Raw genomic sequence first — 15,064 nt, 5'->3', positions numbered from 1 at the left:
AGGGCTTCGAGTAGTGAGGGTCTGCCATCGATCATCCAAGGAGAAGAAGTTAGGGTTTGCACTTTCCATGTGTTTGTGTGATAATAAGAATCACGTATACCATCCCTTATATGCGCATGTTGTTGAGTAAGTGGGCCAGGCCCGCTTACGTTTCGTTGTGGGCTCAGAGGATTTGGACTGCAATTAAAAACCATGACCCGCAACCACGAAGTTGCGACTTGGAACCGAGAGTGGGGTAAGGTTTAGACTTTTATAACATATAACATGTAACAATTGATATGATTACACACTCACTAAGCGTGTGGCTGTCCTGACTTATTTAGCACTTAACGTACAACAACGCACATTACCCAACCATTAATAATCGAGTACGACCAAGTAAATCAATTGGCGTTTGTCCCAAATGACATAGTACACACCTAATTGTAGCATAGAATAGAACATGAAACACAACGGTACGAGCTAGGTGTTAAAAGATCAAGTGATGCTAGCCTTGAAAGCGCGAGTTGTCACACAGTTTAACTAGGAATGGACTTCTAACGGTATCATTATTGTATGGAGCCGGGATCGTAAAATACTAAACCTTAAGGTATTTCAATGCTAAGACTTCCCGACCCTTCTTAGGAAGAAACCTAGGAAACCCTACAAGGCTGTTATGCATACCGACTGTTAGATTTCCTCTTAGTCCTTTGACGACTCTAAAAGTGCCCTAATACGATTATCTACCTCTCAGCGCGAAAACCTAAGGCAATTCTAGGTTCTAACTTGGTTTACTAGACACAAATGCAATTAGGGAACTAAAACGACTTCTCTCAAAATCTAGTTTAGCTATATAATGCACCGAGACCTAATAACTAACTCGAGCCTCTCAACGACAAGTTAAGCAGAATATTTAATTCTAATTGTATTTTAATTACTGTTTCTAAGGCTATCGGCCGATTTACCCAAAGATCACCCAAACCCGCGAGGATACAAATAATCAATACAAATTTATTATGTGAAAGACATTCACCAAAATCTATGTGAAACAGTAAATAATCAACAACCAAAACTAAATACGCACACGCACCAAATCAGAAATTCTAGAACACTTTACTTTCAGAAATCAATCCATAATCAAACAATAATAACCATTAAAAATCCAAACTTTTATGAAACTATCATCTTATCTAGGTAGTATCTAGGGTTTAGCCAAGAAACATGTTGTCTATAGTAAACAAATCAAGTTCAAAACAAGAATTCATTGGAAAAGACTGAAAACACGAAATTAAAGAAAACCGGGAGATAAAACCCGAACAATCTTCACTTCCACTCCAAGCTTCAACCGGATGATTCCCGCAAGCTAAAACTCTTCGAAAAACTCAAAATCTGCTCTCAAAAGTCGCCTAGGGTTTCTTGATTCGTAATCCCCCATTAATGATCATTAACTTAGAATATAAGGCAAACCCTAGCAACAAAACAACCAAAATCCGATTCACCAGCCCGTCGCGTAGCGCGACGGGTTCTCCCTTAGAGCTAGCGCTACGCGAGTGACAAAGGGTCCAGATTTTCTTTATGAGTTGCTAGCGTAGCGCGACTGATTGGCCTCTCGTCCGTGGCGCCACGCGAGCACTTGATTTTCACAGCATGTTGCTTAAAACTTCAGCTCCACCTTCCAAGTTCTCTAAAATAATTCTAACACTTATTTCAAATGGCTGTGGTACTTGATGTTTAGCATTTCAGCTCGTTTTCATTCAATTTTCTGCCACTTCACGAATCAAGACCTGGAAAAACGAATTATGATCAATTATGATAAATTATACAAAATGAAACTGAACTATAAATAATGATAAATTATACAAAATATACACGAATAAAGGATGTATTTTGCAATATATTTATCCCTTTAAACCCGCATCCAATCCTAAGCCCTTATCATGTAAATTTAATTTAAGTGCGGTCAATCCACCTAGGGTCTCACACTAGAATTTACGGTCCACCTACTCCCACCTCAAGCTTATAGGACTAAGAGAACGATCATTTGACCAATTCCCAACCGTCTTATATCAAAACCAAGAGAGATTACAATCAAATATTTTTTTCTTTTTTCATTTTTTTTCTTCGCTTTTTTTTTCTTCCTTCTGTGAGTCTAGACGATGCTTTCCCTAACCAAGAGGCAATCCGGTTGTAGAGTCACTATCCCCAACCACAGATTACTTAGGTTTCGGTACTTTCTTTTTTTTTCTTTGCTTTGCACGGTCGATTTCACACATCCTAGCGGTAATCTTGCTGTAGAGTCGCTATCCCCAGCTCAGACTACATAGGAATGCATTACTTTCATTTAGTTTCTAGCTCACTTTTTATTCTACTTTTTTTTTCGCATAATCACAAACTCTAACAGTTTTAACTTATAACGGTGCCCCTTATACTATTATCGGCAATTTAAATTTCCCATATCTCCCAGGCGAAAACCCACTAGCAGACCGACAATTTAAGGTATATTAGATCAAAGGGACTTAAAACCAAACCCGGGCCTATCCACATATCCCTAACTAGACGCAAGCTCGATTTATTAAAATCTCATATTATTATTATTTTAACCCAAGCAAAAATTCATATTTTCTATCATTTTCCGTTTTATTTACAAACTTCTCATATCAAAGACATTTTCCGATTTTTCAATTTTTTTTTTTGGATTTTCAAAATTTTTAATTTTTTTGTATTTTTCAATATAAGACTCGACTATTTACATGTATCCCATCCACACACTTTAAGATTGCATTGTCCCTAATGCAAGAATGGAAAAACGACACAACTACCAAACAACTACTAAACTACGAACGAACTACTAAATAACTAGACGACGAAATAAAAGAATAAATAAACAACAACAACAAGAGAAACGACTTAGCTAATATGTGAGACTGTCAGAGTGCCAGTCATTTCCACATAAGCCCTCCAATTCAAAACGCGCTCAGCAAACAACTCTAACCTCGGACACGCGAACGAAAGCGGCCAACATACTCAACCTATCTGAATCAAACAACTACCAAAACATATCATCGTATATATATCAAAAGCATTAGTAGTTCATCTGTTTCATCACATCAACCAACCCAAACATCCCTAACCAAACTGTTTAAAGTATACGAATATCAGTACAAACCAAAATTGATATAGTAGTCAGCTACTGCTCTGCATCCTCGTGTAATCCCCACACTACTCCTTACTACTGCCCAGCTGCACCACTATCGGAATCGTGACTGCTCTCCTCAAATAGCTGAAATGGAGGCTCCGGATCAGCCTGTGCACCAACACCAGCCTGGCCCTCCTGCCCTAGCCTGAAGTAATCCGGAATCCTTATGCTCTGAACGGTCATCATATAACGAAGAACATCATCCTGCCTCGACTGACCCCTCTGAAGTACCTCAATCAACTGCTCCAGCCTGTCAAATCTCTGCTCCACATAGCCAGAGAATGACTCCAAAGTAAGAGGCTCAGGTAGAGGGTGTCTCCTCTGGGACTGACGTACTGGCTGCTCGTGTACCTGTGGTGGCTGTTGCGTATGTGTAGGCTCAATCTTAGTCATGACATCCTCAGCTGGTCATCTCTGTGGCTGCTGAACATGTGGACCCTCTTTGATCGGCTCCCAGCCATAGGGTTCCTGCCACGACACTATGCCTGCCTTCTGAAGTTCTTGCAACCCAAACATCGCTGTCGTGGGCCCCTCACGTAGAAATTCGGGGAGATATGTGTAAGATACCCCCAAATTTGCTGCAATCCTAGTAATGTAGGGGCCCATATCCAAACCAGCTTGAATACCTCCTCTTCGACCTCTACGGAACGAATCTACTAAGACAGTAGCCAGATTCATTTCCTTGCCCTGCACTCTACACATCAGAATAAACAATTCGATCCAATTCGCCTTATTCTCCCCCGAATTCCTACCCACAAGTGTAGTAGACAAGATTTTCAGCCTATACACCGGATTACGAACCGATGTGATCAGATTCGTCAACCCAAACGGACGATTAGAAATCGTCTTCCAGAACTCTTTCAACTCAGTCCCACCAACACTACAATCCCTTGGTTTATTATACGCACCCATTAAGTAAGTAGCAAACTCCGGTCTCTTCACCTCCTCTTCGGTATACAAACCCGAAAGGACAGCAAACCTTGGCACATTCATTTCATACACTTGCCTTCCAAAGCTAAATGACACAGCTGTGCCCTGATCGAACTTACCCTCCTTATGCACCCAAGTGCTATGGAACTCTAGCACTAGCTCCTGATACTGAGGCTCTATGCAATTCATCGCATCAATCAATCTTTCACCCAAAAGGTCCCTCACTTCCTGCTCTACACCTATCTCTCTTAACCAATTCCAATTGATAACCCGGTGTTGAAGTAGCTCAGTATCCTTCAGTTTTTCAAACTTATCTTATTCGGGTGAATCTTCCTCAAACTTCAGAATCGGGTGATCATCTCTGTGCATTTTCTGATCTGGAATAAAGTTATAACTTGTTCGATATTTGATTTTTCTTAATTTCGGATCGTCGGCCGCTATTTGAATTATAGGCGTTTCTTGAGGAACCGGATCCTTCTGCGGTGCTGACTGACCCGCTCCGGTTTTCCTACCCTTTCCTCGCCTAGAACTACTAGCCATGCCTGCAAAACAGATAAATTTCAAGACAAAATAGGCAGACACTCAGTAAATAACAACTATTTTTGGTATTTTTAAATTTTATAATTTTTTTGCATTTTTAATTTTTTTATGAGAAATCATAGCCGTATAGCATTTCATTCGCAACTAATTCTAACACAAGCGGGCTACTTTTTACAATTGCTAAGTGGTGGTAAAACTCACCCGAATGGAGATTGAGTACGGGCGACCTTAAACCACTTGTACGAGCAAGTAAACCCAAACAATACTAAAAACTACTAAACTATGCTAAAACGACACCAAGACGACGCAAAACACTAAACTAGACTCAATGTACACTACCCCCCATCGGCACTTTTAATTGTCCCAATTAAGAGCCAAAGTGCCGAAATATGCTATTGAAGTTGAAGTCGCGCTTTAAATGTAATTGCCTTTTTAGATGTTTTTAAAACAAATTTGGCGTCGAAAGATTCCGCCTAATGAAAGGAAGTTTCTTCTAACAGCAAAAATTTTATATTCATGCGCAAAATCGAACCTTCAATTCAATATATCATACCAACCCATTCGACTATCTAGCAAACAATTTCAATACCAACCCGACTACCAACCAACCCCAATATTCAAGTGTAAACCAAGAAATCCCTACAATTACATTCTGCCAAATATAACCATCATGCCCCAACCCGAGCCATCCGCAATCCCATGTCAAAACAACTACATGACGCAACTCGACACACACAAGACTCAGCCAATGACTCGAATTATACTCTACTTGCCCAAAAGACACGGACTTGACAAAGAGGACTCGACCAACTTGAACATGACTCGACACAAGCGAACTCAAACCAAACCATTAAATTGACTCGATACACATCTGACCCGAACCACTATCACATGTAAACACAGACTTGACCAACTCTATAAAACGACCTCACGGACTTGACTGGGTAACATAGACTCACGGCTGATTCGACTAAACCGACAAACAAAACGACTCAAAGAAACTCTAATAGGACTCAAAACACATATTAACTAAGGAAAAAGCAATAATGCATACCTGATATGTCGAAAAGTTGCAAGAAAAAATAAAGCTTTTCGTGAGTGGATGTCCCGATTCGTAACAGCACGGTTAATAATTGATGAAAGCTTGATGGGGGTTTTGTTTGGTGAACAAAACCGAGCAGAGGGGTAATCGGATGAAGTTAAACGGTGGTGTAATGGAGGCGATATGGTGAAGAATGGTGGTTTCGGTGATGAGGGAGGTAGGTAGAAAGGGTTTGGGTCGTTTGGGGATAACAGGGTAGGAGAAAATTATATTTCGAAATTGACACATGATCGCGTAGCGCGAGCAAGAGTGGTGTGGGCGGTGGCGCTATGCGAGTGTAAGAGGGGTCAGGTTTAGGGGGTTCAAATAGTTTGAAAGGGTTCAGATGTGTCCTTTAATGACCCTCGACGGTGGCGTAGCGCAAGCACTTATGTGTCTGGTGGTAGCGGAGTGACGATTTTCAACAGAATGGTGCATAAAATTTCAAGTTTTTGCCTTAGAATTTTTTTCTAACTCTTACCCAACCTTCCCAAAATTTTTCTAAGTATGGGACTTACCTGGAACGACTTTTTCTTCGCAAACTCAGCTCCTCAAGGGTACGTATCCTGCAAATTGACACAAAAACACAAAACACAAACACAAAAAACTACGAAAAACATGAAAAACAACAAAATTTACAAGTGGTACATACTCTATAACCGAAGCTTTTCGCGCTCACTGATCGGTGAAGGTGGGTGGGTCCTCGAGAGGAATTTCTTCCTCTTCAGCGGTGTCAATGGGACCTCCCAAGTAATGTTTCAGTCTATGACCGTTTACCTTCCATACTCCTTTGTCAATTTCGTCAAATAGCTCCACTGTACCGTATGGGAACACCTTATTTACCACATACGGTCCACTCCATCTCGACTTTAACATTCCTGCTATCAGTTTCAACCTCGAATTGAATAGGAGAACTCTATCTCCTACCTTAAACTCCTTCAAACCTCGCAACAGCCTATCATGCAATGCCTTAGTTTTTTCCTTGATACTACAAGATCGTTCATAGGCGGCATCCCTCAATGCTTCCAACTCATGAATTTGGAAGAATCTCCTTCTAGCGGCCTCGGTAAGGTCAAGTGATGTGTGTAAAATGCAACATATAAATTACATCAAATGAGGCATAAAACTAACCCTTTTTAAGTACTAATGTTTCTTAGGATCTGAGGCTATCATGATTTGTGTTTGTTTGCATAAAACGAATAAGTGCAGCGGAAATGGGTAGCAAACTTTGTAAACACAAACAAAGGAAAGTATAGATTGATACACAATTGCTTTTCATTGATTCAAATGATTTACATAAAAGCAAAATATTACAGTAAAAGCTTACAATCTAAACTCCCCCTCAGCCTGATACACCAGAGTTGGTTGCACAAGATGAAAGGATGAATTGAGGAGAAGAACTCACTCAAAACGATCAAGTGTAACAGTACAGAGTACTGTCATACTTATAGGCAAACCAAACTACTGATATACTTCAGCTGACGTCACCATGATAGTGACATCTAACGACCTAACAAACTACAAATACTGTCCTATACAAACTACTGTATTGTAACATCTGATATTCACTAACATACAAAACATAATGAAAACTACTGCTTCACGTTCCACTGTTGTAGCCTTAGCATAGATGTTGAGTCTTCAGTGCTTCCTTCAAAGGTGATCAGTCTTTGAGAGGGCAATGCTTGAAACTTCAGTAGCACTTAGGAAACAGCAGTAGATAGAGCAACAGAGTTTGTCTTCAGCAGTTGTTAGGTAATCATCAGAGTTTGGTTTATCGGTTGTTGTAGTTGAGTAGCACTTAACATTTATCAGTTGTTAGATAACCACTGTCAAGGGGAGAGATTAGAGTAAACTGCTGCTTATTAGGAGTCCACTGATGGGATCCGGTTTTGGCTTTACATTATCTGTTCCTCTGTTAGGGTTCAATCCCAACAATATCCCCCTGGAACAGATAATGCCAAAACCCTTCCTTATTCAGGACCTTTATTTTTCATCAGAAGTTCCATTGCTTTTCTTTTAAAATCTTCCTCAAAATCCTTGGAACTTGTATCATCCTCATCCCTGCACAGTGTAAGCTCAAGGAGATCCTGTAGATCTTAGGCCTAGCGCCTGATTCCTTGATATATGCTTCACTTCACCATTGAATCTGAGCAAAGTCAATACGTGGGTCTTTTGATCAGACATCCACTTTAGTATTTTTGAACTCAATGGGTTTCTTGGGAGAGCTTTATTATCTGATGAACTTGAAGTGATTGGCCTGAGGAAGTGAAGAGCAGCATCATGAGCTTCAGACACTCGTATGAATGCTTGTTCAATGATCTTGTTGGCTTCAACTATATCTGCTTCAACTTCTTTGTCAATCAGCTCACTGTTTGTGATGCCTGCTGATGACTTTTGGCTTACTACTTTAACCTTTTTGGCAAGGACTTGTAGTTTAGCCAATCTTTCTTTATCTGAAGCTATTTTCTTCATAGCTTCTTCAATCTGTTCAGCTTCTTTGTTCTTATCTACTCCAGCAGACAACATTTCCTTCTTTTCTTTACTTAGCTTTGTGACAAAATCTTTTGCTATGCTGATCTGTGTTTCGAAAAGTTTGACTTGCTCTTGAAGCTTTTTGTAGTCAGACCTTTTAGGAGAGTTAGAGGCTTTCATCCTCTGCTTCTCAAGTCTTTCATAAGCTTCATCAGTTTGTTGCCTAGACCATTTTGATATGGCTTCAGCAGTGCCTATCTTAGCATCCACCAACTCCCTTTTCTTTCTTTTATACTCAGCAGTGAGATCAGCAATGAGTCTTTTGTACTTACTCCAGTTTGGAGCAGTTTTCTTCTTTGAAGGATCATTTTTGACTTTTTGGATCCTTTCAGCCTCATGCTTCAAAGCTACTAGAGGCCATTCTTTAAACTGGAATTCTTCAGCAGAATAGAATTTTTCTTTCATGATGAAGGCTAGAAGTTGATCTCTCAATCTCTTCTTTTGATCAGCCTTTTCTTTGTCTAGCTCTTGTGCATATTCTTCCATTTGCTTAACCTTTGCAAGGTAGAACTCCAGTCTATTCGCAATGCCTTCTTCGCTTAGCCTTTCTTTCTCACTGTCAACCTTGGCTTTAACTTTAGCTTGCCTTGCCTTTATCTTGAGATAATCATTTATATATTCTGGAGCTATATAGCCGATGAGTGAGGAGAATTTTCTTTTTGATGGGTCTGCTTCTGTGTAAAACTGTCTCATCTCATCTTTGATGGCTTCTAGTTCCAGTGGATACTTTGCAGCATTTGGATCATGACTACCTTCATCAGCAGTGATCGGCTTTCTTTTTCTTTTTAGGAGCTGTGGTTGTGATATAGGAAGAGATATAGGAAGAGTTAGGGCAGTTGTGGATGTCTGACTAACAATGGTTGAAACAACTGGTGTCTCAACTGCTGTTGTCATTACAACTACTGATGTATCCGTTGTTGTCTTCTGCTTTTGAGCAGGGGATGGAGAACGGGAAATGATATTTGAAGGTGGTGATGGTGGTGGTGACTCATCATCAGGAATGTAGACCCTTCTCCTTTTTGAAGAAGAGGCTGATGATGTTTTGGGTGGATCAGTAGTTTGAGATTGGATGGCAGTGGGTTGTGATTGACTAACAGTGGTTGAAACAACTGGTGCTTCAATCACTGTTGTCACTACAGCAGATGTTGTAACATCTGCTGTCTTCTGCTTTATGGCAGGAGGCAGTGGTGGTGTGACTTTGGATGATGGTGGTGGTGGAACAGTAGTTGTGATGGTGTGTGATGAGGTGGTGTGTGTTGGAGGTGTGTGTGTTGATGAGATGGCAGCTGTTTGGCTACTTGCAGCAGTTTTTGTAACTGCTGGTGTATCAGCTGTTTTGGGTTTCTCAGGTTCAATGTGCATCCCATCTTCTATACCTTTCTTTTTCAACCTGTTTTTCTCCCCCTTTTTGGCATTATCTGCCAGGGGTGTATCCATGAAGAAAATGGCAGATGGAGCTTTCTCACTTTGAGCATTCTGTTGAATGCTGGCCTTTATAGCCTTGATATCAGCTTGAGTATCTTTGAACCGAGATTCAACCATGTTGGTCAACATTTGCACTTGAAGAGCATGCTTTTTAGCAGCCATTTGTTGTTGTTGTTCAAGCAGTGGTTGGAGGATGTTCCAGAGCTCATTTGCGGCAAGTGCTTGTGGAGCAGGTGCTTGAGCAGGAGGAGCAGATGATTGGGCTATTTGAGCTTGTAACAGCTGCTGCACCATATCTTTTATTTCTGCAACTGAAGATTCCAGGTTTTCAACTCTGGCCGTCAATTCATTATATCTTGAATCATCACCTGAATTAACAGGATCATCTAAATCCCCACCAGCAGTGGTTGTATCAATGTTTGACTTAGGAAGTGAATCCCAAATATCATCCATTGATGCCCCTTGTTCTTGGTACTGGGGACTTCTTTCTTCAGCAACCGATAGACCTTTGATGGTACCAGTGGTTATATTTAACTCACTGGTGGTTACCGATGTTGCCATGGAAGAAATTGCCTTCAAGGGAGTCTTAGTTATGAAACAACTGTCCAACTGAAGATCTGTTGATCCATCAGTTGTAGTTGCTGCTCCACTTGAACTGCCACCAAGAGTTACTTGTAACTCAAGGGGTGTAACCTCCTCAACTGTTGCTAGGATAGCAGAAGTATTAACATCAGACCCAGTCACTTGTGGAGGTATGCTCTCAGTAATGGGTGATTGAGAGGAACTGGTTTTTGTCTGTGCAATATCAACTGCATGCAACAGGGGTATTATTGACTGTGGCATTATTATTGGTGAGGGTGTGGGGGTAGAAAGAGACATGTCCTTGGGATCAGGACTGTGGAAGATAGATCCGAGTGGACCTAGAGCTTCATATTGTGGTGTCCCAGTGCTTACAACTTGATCCTTTTGTGAGGATGCAAGAGGAGTTTGAGGCTGGGGTTGAGATCTTTCTACCAACTGCTGTGAGGAAGTAGCAGCAGTGGTTTCCGATGACTTTTGTGTTGTCACTGGCAGTTGCTCTGGGATCTCATCTTCCAGAGTTGCCTTTGTTTTGGGTTTGGTGGGTTTTCTGGATGATTTTCTTTTGGTCTTTTTGGTGGTGGCAGGTGTGGGTTTCAGAGCAGTGGGTCTGCTACTCTGATCACCTGGAGCAGTGGGCTCAGCAGTGGTTTCTTGAGGGTTAGTGGCCGTTTCTAAAATCTGCTCTGCCTCTTTTGTTTTTAATTTTATAGGTGCCATCATTCTTGAAAAAGTTTCTATTGTTAAATAGTTTATTTTGAATGAGACACCTTGTTTGGGCAGTTCTGCATCTTTCTCTACAAATGTTTGTTCAAAATAATAGCTTAGAAATCTCGGAAAGAGCAGAAAAGCCTTATTATCAACGTTCTTTGCCAAATCATCAAATATTACCTGGGAGTAGTTAAAGTTTTTATCGTTTAAAATTGCATACCCCAGGCATTGAATTTTTGTTGGTATCTCATTGAAGGACGTTGTTTTATTTGAAACACACATGAGCAGTGTGTGAAATAAAAATCTGGGTGCAGAAGGGAAGTAACCCTTTTGTAGGGTATCTACCTTTGGTTGTTCTGCATAACCCCTGTTCATGAAATCCTTTACCAACTCGTCTTTTGTAAAAGAGGTTTTTCCATTTAAATCATCGAGTTTAAAGGTTTCAGAGATGGATTTCGGAGAGATTTTTACCTTCTTACCCTGTATCGAGGAGTTGATGGCGGCGGTGATATCTCCTTGTTTTTCAAGGGTGGCATTTTTCCAGAACTCTCTCTGGGTATCAAGGTAAATAGGAGCGTCTGCTGTTATCAAAGTTTTGTACTTTGATGCAGAAATGATGTCAAGGATGGAATCGAAGGTGTGGTTATCGGTAGGTTTTCTGAGTATACCTACATAGTTGTGTGGAGATTTGTAGCGAATCTCCGGTGTTTCAGCAGCCATTTGAGTGGCATCTGCTGTTGCGGAAGAAGATGCTGGTTTTGATTTTGACTTCGATTTTGGTTTCATCATTTTGGATGAAGAAGATCGAAGAATTTTTTGGAGTTATGAGAGGGAAACTGTTATGAGAAGAGAACTTTTGGAATTCAATTCGACAGTAAAACCCTGTTTGGATTTAATCATGGTTTTATTTAGGGAAAAAGTGATTGCTGATGTGGCAGCGGTTATTTTGATCTGAAGGCTAAAAACTGACCACGTGTCAAACATCTGATGGAATGGTAAATGATGGAGGACAGTTGTTTTGACAACTACTGATGGATCAAGTATCAGTAGTTACAACGGTAATAAAATGAAATGGTGGGTGTAACAGTGGATGGAACAAAGATTTTAAACATCAGTGTTTTTGAAGAGCAGAGGTTGACACAATAGGAGTGGACAGACTTTAGAGAGCAGATGTTATGGCACAACAGCATTTTAGGAACAACAGTGGATAAAAACCAATTAGGGTCATATATTTCACAACTGTTTGTGCGGCAGTGTTTTGACTTTTGACAAATTCTTTTAGCACCTGTTTGTTCAGATGTAGAAAATGATTTGTTCTTGTAAAAGCACAATCTCTTGTCTATCATCTGTTGAGTACCCGACATGTTATTCTTAACAATACACATTTTAGATACATAATATCAAGATTAAATTTTCAGCAGTGATTCTCAGAAATTTTGTTCAAAGTTTTGCCATCTGTCTATTTTTCAGACAGTGGTTTAGCATCCCAGATGATGAAGACATTTCTACATGAGCTGCTCATTTTGTGTCTAATTACTGGAACTAGAACATGAGTATCTCAGTAGTCTAAGTCAATTTGCAATCAATTTATGATCAGTGGAAACCTAACTTGAGCTTAATATGATCTCGACATGTGTGCCATTTCCTTTTGATTAAATTTAAGGATAGTAATTACACACAAAAATAAGGTAATTACATCCAGACCAGAGATGAACTTTTACTATAAAAAATGAGTAAAAGATCATAATATATTTTAAAATAAATAAAATACATCTGGTTTTTATTATAGAAGAAAACGCCTTAACAAAAACAAAGAAAGTTTTGGAAAAAAAATCAAAAGGATCCGACAATATTCAGTAAATTCATGATCATATTATTCTCAAGTTATTTTGACCATTGTTTGGCCCATTTTCTTGTCAATTGATTGTAAATCCATTTTAAGCACAATCACTTGAGATGCCATTGTTACCAGAACAATTTCTGTATTGATAAATGCACACAGTTGCATGATGACCACTGATGACCTAACTTTAACCTCAAAAGTGTTTTCTGCTAATGCTCTTTTCTTTTGATTTCAAAAGTTTTGAGATAGCTACACTTTGAAATTTTTATTTCCCTTTACCCTTTTTACCCTTATTATTCATATGTTCAGAAATACTCACTAGGAGATTTTATTTTGAACATACCTTGTCCATAATCACTTTGAAGCAATGTTTTAAAAAATCTGACCATGTTTGAACATGTTTTAGTTCAGATTTCACATTACTTATGATTAGGACTGTTTTGACATTTTATTTTTCTCAATATGTGTTAGACAAGGTTGATTTGGTCCTTTTGTAGGCACTCAACATGCCTTTGAACACATGAGAGATTTTGACTAAAGTTTTTCTCCCTCTTTTCGATATCAGCAGTATGCAGGTGTTTTAGATGAACACAAGTTTTGCTGATCTGAGGTACATACTTTAGTGTTTATTAAAAAAAAACATCACAAATATTGAAAATAACAATTGTAATTCATTTTGAAACATTTAACGATCTCATAATTTATGAGATATTTTGCAAATCTGAAAACTATAAGTGACATATGTATGAAAACATTTTTTGTGTGAGATTTGTGTGTCATATGACATCTTGGTTGATTTACAGAGTTTTTGAATAACCATTTTGATCATGATTTGCTTATTACTCTGTTTTTCAACTGAATGCAACCAACCTTACTATCAATGAATTTTGAGCTGAACTGTTATGTCAAATTGATTGTTAGATCGAATTTGACTGTCCAAGCTCTGATATCAATTGTTAGGATCTGAGGCTGTCATGATTTGTGTTTGTTTGCATAAAACGAATAAGTGCAGCGGAAATGGGTAGCAAACTTTGTAAACACAAACAAAGGAAAGTATAGATTGATAAACAATTGCTTTTCATTGATTCAAATGATTTACATAAAAGCAAAAGATTACAGTAAAAGCTTACAATCTAAACTCCCCCTCAGCCTGATACACCAGAGTTGGTTGCACAAGATGAAAGGATGAATTGAGGAGAAGAACTCACTCAAAACGATCAAGTGTAACAGTACAGAGTACTGTCATACTTATAGGCAAACCAAACTACTGATATACTTCAGCTGACGTCACCATGATAGTGACATCTAACGACCTAACAAACTACAAATACTGTCCTATACAAACTACTGTTATGTAACATCTGATATTCACTAACATACAAAACATAATGAAAACTACTGCTTCACGTTCCACTGTTGTAGCCTTAGCACAGATGTTGAGTCTTCAGTGCTTCCTTCAAAGGTGATCAGTCTTTGAGAGGGCAATGCTTGAAACTTCAGCAGCACTTAGGAAACAGCAGTAGATAGAGCAACAGAGTTTGTCTTCAGCAGTTGTTAGGTAATCATCAGAGTTTGGTTTATTAGTTGTTGTAGTTGAGCAGCACTTAACATTTATCAGCTGTTAGATAACCACTGTCAAGGGGAGAGATTAGAGTAAACTGCTGCTTATTAGGAGTCCACTGATGGGATCCGGTTTTGGCTTTACATTATCTGTTCCTCTGTTAGGGTTCAATCCCAACAATGTTGGCAAAAGTGTGTTTTTGTCTTCCTTTTGTATTTTCAGGATTAAGTGAGCTCAAATTAACAAAAGAAGCAAAAAGACAGCTAAATCTAACATAAATACAAGAAAGGGAACAAAAGTGGACTGCCCGACCCCTCGACAGCATCCTCCCAAGCAAAACAGAGAAGGCGGAAGACTGAACACGCCCCGTGCTCAGCGAGCACGGGGCCGTGCCCAAGAAGCAGCAGAAAAGACAAACCTGTAGAAGCTTCTATTGCTCACCACGAGGCAGTGCCCAGTGAACACGGGGGCATGCCCAAAGTACTGCAGGCGCATTAATTGTAATTGCGAATTACAATTAATGAAGAGAGATAGTGTCAGACGGGCACGGGGCCATGCCCAGCGGACACGGGGCCGTGCCCAGGCTTCTGTTCAGCCTATAAATAGGAGTGCTTGTAGCCATTGCAACTCATCCCTTGGCACACCACCTCTCTCACACTTCATCCACCACCCACCACCATCACA

Source organism: Helianthus annuus, chromosome 6, assembly GCF_002127325.2.
Source record: "Helianthus annuus cultivar XRQ/B chromosome 6, HanXRQr2.0-SUNRISE, whole genome shotgun sequence".
NCBI lineage: Eukaryota > Viridiplantae > Streptophyta > Magnoliopsida > Asterales > Asteraceae > Helianthus > Helianthus annuus.
Note: the sequence above shows the minus strand (reverse complement) of the source record.